The following is a 10,580-nucleotide window of genomic DNA, read 5'->3' as shown; positions in this document are numbered from 1 at the left end:
CAGCGTACTTTACCACCGGACATTTCTGATAAAACCTTTATTCCGAATTGTACCGTAACGTAGTTATGGCAACTTTGTTTAACGATATTAACTTTGGTTGACTCCACTTTAACTTGTTGAATGATACCATGTATATGGATAAATTCAACAGTAAGATTTCTCGGTGGATTACCACTGTCTCCTTCACATGTGTGAAGACTATCTTTTCTAAAGAATCCTGAATCCATTATTGGATCTGGATGTAGAGAAAGCTGTAAATTCCATGGGGTATCTGAAATATTTTTTGAATATTTTTCAGCAAATGTTACATAGTTGGTTAAACGCTGAATCATTTTTTTTTATTTCACGTCTATAATGTAAGGTATTTCTTATAGATTAGAATGTCGAGATGACCTGTTCGAAGTATAAAGGAGAAAGTTTGATAATGACCCATTTTGGTTTAATGATTTAAATATTTTTGAAATTTTGATTAAGGCTGATTTCTAGGTGGTAGTGGAATAGAAAAATGTTCGCAAATCCTGAATATAAGATGTTTTTGACGAGATTTATGACCTTATTAAAAAAATAATAGTATATAACTTTTACAAAAACCTTTAACTTTTAACATTTCTGCAATTGCTAAGATGATTTTTTTTTTGTGGAACAGAAGTGACCACACATCTGTTGACTCAAGATAATTTACACGAGTTGTAACTGACATTTCTGCACAAAATATATAAGCACGAGAGTCAACACGCATGTGGCCATTGTTCAAAGAGTGAAAACTACACAAAATTTGATGTTTTCCTGCTTTTTTAACAGATTTCTCCAATCTCAGCCAAGTTTAAAAGGCATACATGACTATATATTTTAAATTATCACCATAAATCAATCAGATCAACTATAAAACACATTAAGAGATGGAGAAACAGCATAAATTTTTCTTCATGTAGACTGTTTTTGAGACTAAATTTTGTCCTTATTAATTGCAAACCAACTTCTTTACAAATTATACACATGTTCGTTTAAACAAGGTATCATTTTATTACTATTTTGACGAAATATGTTTCTGTAAGGTTTGAAGAGGAAAACTCGTCAAAAAAAAGTTACTGATTTCGATTTCCAAATTAAATTGCTACAACAAGCACATGTATCACTTTTAAAAGCATACTTCGCCAATAACTCATTATTAAAGCTTGTGTTTATGTAAATATGCGATTTAAAGTATCTTTATCCATAAGATAGCAAAAATTTGTCAACATTTTTTGTATTCGCAAAACATGTTATGTTCCAATCATTTTGAGTTTTTACGCGCGATTTAGCATCCAAAGACAAAGAGCAGCATAAATATTCTGTGAACATTAAACGTTAACATTTACAAAGAAATCTATGATGAAAGTAAGGGCGAATTCGAAAATAAAAACGATGTAATTGTTTAGAATTGTGAATTTATATCCATGTGATCACTTAAATTTTAGCATTCAAATGGGTTAATACACTACTCGACTTTAATAATATCTGAACATTGAGAAATGTACATTTCTGAATCAATCCAAACAAAATAAGCCATAAAACTTGATCCCGGAAAAAAATGTGAACTTGTAGTAGCAGAAAATTTCATATTTTCTGGTTGCACATACAGGAAAAAAGTCAAAACATGCCATTCGGTCAGACAGATCAATAATATATTCCGGGAAGTCTGCTATTCAAGCTTACAAATGTCTAACATGAGTTTTTCACAAGAATAGCACAGAAAGTGAGTAAAATAAGAAAAAAAATTCTCAACGATAGGAGACAATCTGAAGATTCATTTTAAAAAAGCGTAAATACATATGGATTCCATGAACCCCGTTTTGCACATGGAACGCACGTAAGACTAGCCATCATTTACTACATCTGTATAGTTGATACCTTCATCATCAGTGACGTGGTCTGTATTTCTTTCAGTTTTTAATTTAAAACGACTAAAATATTTCTAGACTGACATAACACTCAACTTTTGAATTGGTGAATTAACAAGAACACATTAAAACAATTATTTTGGATTTACATCTAATAACGATTTACAGCATTTGTGATGGCATTTCAACGTTTAACGATGCTAAAACATATCAACTACCATAGCAGTACAAAGACAAAATAAGAGGTTAAGACAGTTTCGTTCTAATTGGAAAGTACTTCAAACATCTTCTGCTTTTATCAAACCAAGTATAACAAGTAAGCTGTGGAAATTATACATACCCAAATACGGCGAGTAGAGCAGATTCTGACACTCATAAATACGTTGACACTAAAACGTTCATCATTTTCACAGGAAACATTTCTCACTGTTATTTTCAATACCGTCCCATAAAATTGTATATCATACAAAGTAATTTTCTTGACCTGCGGCCACTGTAACTTCTTTTGTATTGGAAATTTGTGCCATTTACAATGAAGAAGAACACAGAGAAACAACGAAAATGATATTGATGCTTTTTTAGACAGTTTGATTTATAAAACAAACAAGATTGAAATCTTCCGAAAACATCATCGTCGAATTATCTTCTCATTTCATTCCTTCATAAAACAGAAAACATGTTTGTTATTGTAATCAGGTTTTTAAGTTCGACAAAGTTTTGTAACATAGTTTATTTTACATTATCAAATAAACCAAATTAAATTATACATTGTCTTTAAAGGACTAATACCCCCATAGCCTGTGGGTTCAGTCCTGTTCATTTGGGGACTAACGTTTACACACGATTTATACTGAACACCATTTTTATGGGTTTGACACACAATTACAATGCAATTTCTCAAAACTCAAAACCACAATCAGTATTATTTTTTACAACAAATTGATAGAATGTGACTGCAAATTTACATTAAAAATAAATTACTGACAATATGCACATTCCAATATAATAATATAACACTTTACTATGTTTCATTACAATCGAGAAAATTGTTAAAGAGGAGTTGCGGATAACGCATCAGATCAAATTTGCTGTAAAATGTCTAAGTTCAGCAGCCGTCATTTCTACAATTGTTGTCCAACCATAACATCATGAGAGTATGCACAATTAACTACATATGACTAATATAGATAATTATTTATGAAAAAATAGAAGCAGAGTGTTAGTTCAATTTTTTATACTTCTGTTTTATAAACCTTTTTTAACAGAGGGGGAGTTCAATTGTGTAACTACAATGTTAAAACAACATGTTTGGTCATGTTAATGTTAACAACAAAGGGGTGATCACTATTCCGATTAGTTTGTAAATATACTTAAGCATAAATACTCTCAGGGTTTTAACATTATGTCAATTTAAGCGATTGTTCTTTTGGGAAAGGTTAATATTTTATTCATTTAAGTATTACACCGTAATTTTTGTGGTACCATTGGAAAGCTAAGACATTGGACTATATTATGATTTATTTAGTGTTTTTTTCACATTATGTCCGAGTAAGACGTAGACGCGCGAACAATTGAGTCACAAAAATATTTGCTTTTTTACTCAGTGCAGTAGAAATACTGGATTATACTGAAAAAGAATTCTAGAATATTCTTTGCCGATAAATTAATTCGGTAACGGGAGATATCAAGGTACCTGAACATTACTATAAAGTTGATGTGTGGAGCTAGCACGGTGGACCCTCCCAGACTTATGGTACTAATGGTACTAACAAAAACCCTATCACTGTCCGTCAAAGTAAAGAAGAAAGTGTTATTACGTTATTAGTTGCAGAACGTTTTCAAACCTATCACAGAAGGTTTACTTCACCATGTACTTTCACATAAGATGATTATGACATATATGTGCAAAAATAACTTCATGACTGTCTTGCTCCATTGGATTTTGTACTATAAATTAAAATTTTGTATTTATCTAGTAGATAGATTATTACTGTTGCACCTTCCAACATCAAAGCAAAAACCTGGTGTCAATACATTAGAATCCTTAATGCACATGAAAGTGAAATATTCAATATTAACGAATATATGCAATTCGTGGTGTGGTTCAAATTTTTGCGTTAATTTGCTTAATTGCTTGAATATTTCAGTATAATATAAGGATAACGGATATGGTGAATGTGTCAAAGAAACAACAACCAAACCGGGATGAAAAACAACATTATACTCAGGTACAGCGGAATAGTTGCCTCTTTATACTCTTTATAAATAAAGAAAGTAATTATACGTTAGACAATTGCACAAACAAAGTACTACTAGCAGTTACATGTAACCGACATGACAGCTTCAGACCAGTTTACACCCAAAAACAGTCATGTTCTCATTGTATGTAATATCAATCCCAATTCTTCCCATGCGGGATTGAGAACCACGGCAGCCACAAAATAAGTACACAACCTATGTAATTCCGAAAACTGCTTTTAAATATAATGTGTAAAGACCATATTAGCGAAAATATGTTAATACCAAAACATCTTAACGATTTGACAACAAAATCATAGTTATATTCCTTACGAATTAGCCTATTCAATGTTTCAGGCAACTTATTGGGTGAGTATTGAGCTTTCCGTACTTTGTGAAGACTACTGCCATAAAATATAGGGTGGGAGACACCCGCATATATCAATCGCATTACATGTACATCTGTTTTTGAGAATGTGTTCCTCCTATTGGTCAAAAAAACATTTGTCAATGTTTTGCGAGCTTGTGATTTCGAAAACCGTGATTTTCTCGGTAATATTAGGATTTTTGTTGTTAAATCCGAAACATTGTTACAAATACGATCGAATTGAACTAATTGTGAGTGATATGTACACACCATATGATGATGACAATTGGAAGCCGTCATCTAAAAGCGGAAAAATCATTTCTTATATCGTTAATTTTAGTAGTTAGTTTACCCCTTCTGAATTGACTACTAAGATAAAAAAAAAAAAAAAAAAACCGGGACATTCTTTATTATCAATATTTGCTTTCTTCAAAGTTCTGCAGGATATATATCTTTAGTACAAATATTGAAGTCGTCGTTGATAAGGGCCAAAATGTTGTCAAATATCTTAAGTTGATATTAGTTTTTATTTTCTTTATTTATTCTAGCCATAAATTGTGATTCGTAACAATAACGAAAGAGGTTTTCAATAAGTGGTGTACAATTGGTCCCCATTGCATTTCCATTAACCTGACAATAAACGGTATCGCCAAAGCCAACAAAAATGTTGTCGAACATGAATTGCGGTCAGCATATAAAAAGAAGTTCAGTATTAGAAGTTTTTTTTATTTTCTTTGCTAAAGAATGATTTAAAAGAATCGAACAAAGTAATTTACAGATCCCGATATATGAAATAAGTAAACATGCTGATCAAATTCAAAAGGAAATAAAACAACAAGTAACTGTGTCAGTTACTGCAAAATGAAATAAAGCTTAATAATAATTTACCGTGACATTTTTCATGCAATATTCACTTTCCTTGATAAAAAAAGAGTAGCAATATACATGTAGAACTTCTGAATGTTCAACCACTCGAAACACTCATTTTGGTTTTTTGTTCCAATATTACATTTGTTTTCAATGACATATTTTTAAAATTATTTCACTGATGCAAATGATATCATAGATTATTTGCAGTAGTATAGAATTCAAAACCCCAAAACATTGAGACTATATTTCTTGTTTTACACATGGCAGTTCTCGCTGCTTGATTTTGCAACCCATTTCTCTTTCAAAGATATGAAAAATATAAACTAATCATATATATTGCAAATTGTCATATGTTGTACGTGTGTTTCAAAGGGTAACCTACTATCAGCAGCATTACAATAAAATATATTAGAAGTGTAATCAAGGGAACCAACTGGTCTTTGTCCCTGGATTACATATTTTTTATTACCGCTATAACCTGGGTTTCCTTGGTTACGCTTCCAATATATTTTATTTTCTCTTGCTTATAACCCTACAACATGTAAATCATTTTTAACAGACAAAAGCTAAAACCAGTGATTTCTTTTTCAAAGATTATCCGTTTTTTATCTTGAAATTTTCCATTTCCAATTTGAGAAAAAAATGAAACCATTCACAGACTATATTTACTCAGAGTTGCACAAAATGTATAAAGGATTATGATGACATAAACTTTAATCATGCCCCCATATGTATGCCTGTTTTAGTGTGTAGTTGTGATGTTATTGACAATGGTTAATTGTTTGATGTTACAAGGGTCAACTGCTGCATAGAGAAGGACATGCTGGCTATGGTCAAGTACATACCATGGTTGTCCATGTTAGTAAATCATGTTAATCATATGAAACATGGCTTTTTGGGTTTTCTTCTACTAGAATACAATTTCCTGTCAGCAACTAATTAATTGTACTGTGCATTAATGCGTAGATAAGCACTTAACCTCTTACTCAAAATTTGTTATCAATAAATCAATTAAGTATGACAATAAAAACAAATACATAATACAAATAATGTACATAGTAGGTTTTTTAGTTTGTTTTCTTGTTTGTTCAGATAATAACGGATTCGTTAAACTATTTCCGAGTAAAGCATTACCGAAAGACATCCGATGCAAATAATTTGTATAGTGTTTGATTCCTACAGTTATTCGTTTAAAGTTTATTGTTTTAAATGAAACGTGTTTGTTGATTAGCAATATGCAATTATTGTTTAGAATAGTTCAATATCTCATCCATCTTCTTACATATATTCAACATATATTATATGAAAGGAAAGACATTATTTGCATTTAAAACACTAAGAATGACTTTTATTCAACGCCATTTTTTATGTTTTGTTACACCAAGGACACATAAGGGAGTAACAGGTGTACTGAATATGACTGTGGTGTTCTGGTAACAAGGTATCATTCAATTTGATCTCTGAAAGGGATTTTACTTACCGTTTATACTTTAAACAAGTTTCATTTATGTAGGGAAGTGTTTTATACTTTTTAAATTCAACTAGAAAATAATTGTCCTACTTGGTCAAATATGTGTCTCAATTGTTATAAATCATGCACGTATAAAACTAATTGTATATATCACCTGTAAATGAGTCAACTAATGATAAATATGTAAATTGAATTAACAAAATAATGAAACACGGCTATAAAAGATGACTTTACTTCCTTATGTTCTGTAACAGCATGAAGCCATCTTTCATGAAAATGATCCGCCTACGTTTCTTAAAGAAAACCCACTCTGCACTGTCAATGTTTATTTTGGGTATTCCTTGTTCTTTGTTGTTTTATGTCTATATCCGAGTCGTTATCATGGTATTATATTCTTTTGATTATCGTTCGAATCGCGGTTCCTTTAATTTTCATTTTATTTACGTAAATTCTATTCAAATGTATTGCAAATTTTTAAAATCATTTTCCCTATAAAATATTTAGAGTCACAAGCTTCAATATATCCGACATATTTTACAACTATATCAGCGGCTTAAACTTTGGTCTACTACATTCCATAGAACAGGAATGTAAGTATGCCAAGTCTGCCGTCGTCTGTAATTTACCAACTGTGATACACTATAGTGTAACATCAATGATTAACTAGTGTAACAACAGTAGTGTATATAACATTCTAAGTTTAATTTTATTTTAGTTGTGGACTCCTTAGGTCGAATACACAAAACAAGTAAACAGATGAATCTTTGTTTCCCTATCAAGGTAGTATACCGATGTTAAAGGGAAAAAACTCCAAGAAAGGGTTCAATTTCTAGAACAAAGATGACAGCCCCAGTACGTCTGCCCTTTTGAATTATTGATTAAATGTTTTTAATGGGTACATCGACGAACATATTTTTATAAGGTGGGGAAACCGTATGAAATAATGTCTTCTACTACAATCCAAGATTACTTTAGATACAATATTCAAATTGAAATATGAAGATAATCTCTGTCATGAACCAGTACGGCTATCCAATAACCTTGCAAATTATTTAACTCCTTAACCTTTTAGAGTTAAAAACACATATTTTTTTTTTTTATTTATACATTTAATTCATTATAAGACTTCAAGCTTTCTGTATTCATTCTGTTGCTTTGTTCAGCATATGACTCTACCCAGCATTGAAATATGTTTAGCAAATATGATGTAAATTTGTCCCTTCGTGCAGAAGTATGATTATTTGTGTGGCATTAGTTTGCAACAGTAGTTGACTCAAGCTGTGCCCGGCAATGCCCTTTCATCAATATAAGTCATCATAATTTGATATTACATATCAACATTATTTTAGCCATAATGATTAATTATTTAAAAAAAAATATTTTAATGCCTTCCCCTATAATTATTAAAAAATTAAAAAATAAAATACACGGTGAATTTTCCTAAAAATATTGTTTACTGATTTGCGTATGAATAGTCCATAATATATTAGTTTTTTACGAAAATTGAATAATGGTTTTTTTTTGCAAAATAGAAGTTTTTAGATAAACAAATTACTGAAAATTATCCCATTTTATTTGCAATATTGTTAAATTAAAAGTCTAGTATCTTTTCAACAAAATTGATAGAATAAAGTTTCATGCTAAATCTGATATATTAATTACTTTTAAAGTGCAATTGACTTAATATGCAGTTTTTCATTAAAATATATTGTCAAAATGACCCTAACATACCAGATATGGTTCAGTTTGGCAGATGTCTAAAAATAGCAATATTTCAGGCTGCATTGTTTAAAATCTGCATGGTGAATTTTGTTAAAAATTTGACAAATGATGTGCCACAGTTAGTGTAATATCATGTACAAATTTAAATAAAATTTAATAATGGGAAAATTTGGGGGTTACCCCAGGTCTACTACCTGAAAAGTTTAAATACTTCGCAACACCAATTTGCAGTTAACCAAATAGATATATTAATGTTTAACTTTCAAATGTCTTGCTAACAAATTTTGCAAAAATGTACTATTTTCAAAATGAATAGGACATATTCAATCAGGCGTTTGGTTACTTTTGAATGACAAAAATAAGTGAAATTCGTCAAGTAGCACTTTCTGCCGATTTATGAAGTTAATCAAATGTAAAATTTCTACATACACGTATAAACCTATAAACTTTATAAGCGTTTAACCGTCAAATCAATCAAATCAATTGAATTATACCAGTATGTGCCTGCAGGCTCATCATCCTTTGTCTTTAGTAGAAAGACGACCAATAATATGGCTAGTATAGCAAGTGCTACAAATTAAAGCTCCACTACAGGAAGAATAGCAAACACTTTTGTCGGTATATGATATTACGTTTTTCGCCTGACTCGGTCACAAAAGGATGACTCAGACAATAGCTCCTCTGTTTTTATAGACATGTCTGACATTTAAATTTAAAAAGTGTCAGTATTCAATTAACTTGATACATTCATTCATATGGATCTTATTGCAAACGAAGAGATAAACAGATTGAAAATCGTTATTGGCAAAAGAATTAACAAACCATACACTTGTAAAGATAATTATGAATTAACATTTAGTTCTAATAGTCATAGTAATGTATTTCTGCTTCCTATATATTTTAATAAATAGTTATTGCAATAATTGCCAAACTTTTGAATTTTTGAACTTATCGGTGTTTGATTGGGACAATAAAACTAAGTGTTGTAAAAATGTTTGACCGCACTTGCAAAGGCTACCTGTGACACATATAAACAAAAACCTGGAACCTGTTTAACGAAGGTGTCTTATGATTGAGACTAATCTTAGAATGGTCTTACGTATATCTCGATCCTTAATCTGTTCATTGAAAATGTCGTTTAAGTAATCTAGTCATTTCTTTATTTTTGGGTCCTATCTTTATGGACGTCTCTTTAGTAGTCCTAGAATCATCTTGTTAGAATGTCCAAAATGTGGGACAGTTTCATATGCCCTGAAAACATTGGGACAATTATGGACAGACTATTCAAGGTTAATACAACTTTGAATTTTGATTGCATTCTGACATGATGAGAGATTTCACCATTATCAATGTGGCCCTTTTTGGACCCTCATTTCGTTCAAATCAATCCAAACTCTTCATTGGAGAATAGGCACCTTATGGTACCATTCCACAAGGATCAATTCTGTTTTACTAAAGTTATCATCCAGACATCAGGAAAACACTTGTTTTTACCCCTTAATCAGATCCAGTCATAACCCCCCAAAAATCAACTCCAGCCTTACTTTGTTGTACTGGCACCTTCTAGTACAGTCTCAACGAGATCAATTTACTTTGACTTGGTTCTTAACTCAGAAATCAGAGATGTGCTTGTCTCTGGCCCTTTTTCATTCCTTAAGGGTTCAAATCTTAACAATCAATACCAGTCTTACCTTAGTGGTATAGAAAATTGTATAGCAGTATCAGAGGCATTCATTTGCTTTTACTTGAGTTACATGTTTATAGATCAATACTATGAAATGTTTAATTTTGATTCATAATTCCGGTTGAGGTCTTATCTCTCAAAATCAATACCAACCTTCGTTTTATGGTTTGAACGACTGAGCAACAAACTGATGCTGATACCGATTATCACATGAAATTAAGTGTCTATGGAAATGCATAGAGATCAGGGACGACAGGGTCAAATCATTAATTGACAGAAAATTAGAAAGATAAAAGTCGAAATTTTATAAAAAGTTTTACATGTACATTTATATATACTGTAGACCTA

Source organism: Perna viridis, chromosome 2 (assembly GCF_037379345.1).
Source record: "Perna viridis isolate PV_CMFRI_1.1 ecotype Kerala chromosome 2, ASM3737934v1, whole genome shotgun sequence".
NCBI classification, from domain to species: Eukaryota; Metazoa; Mollusca; class Bivalvia; order Mytilida; family Mytilidae; genus Perna; species Perna viridis.
Note: the sequence above shows the minus strand (reverse complement) of the source record.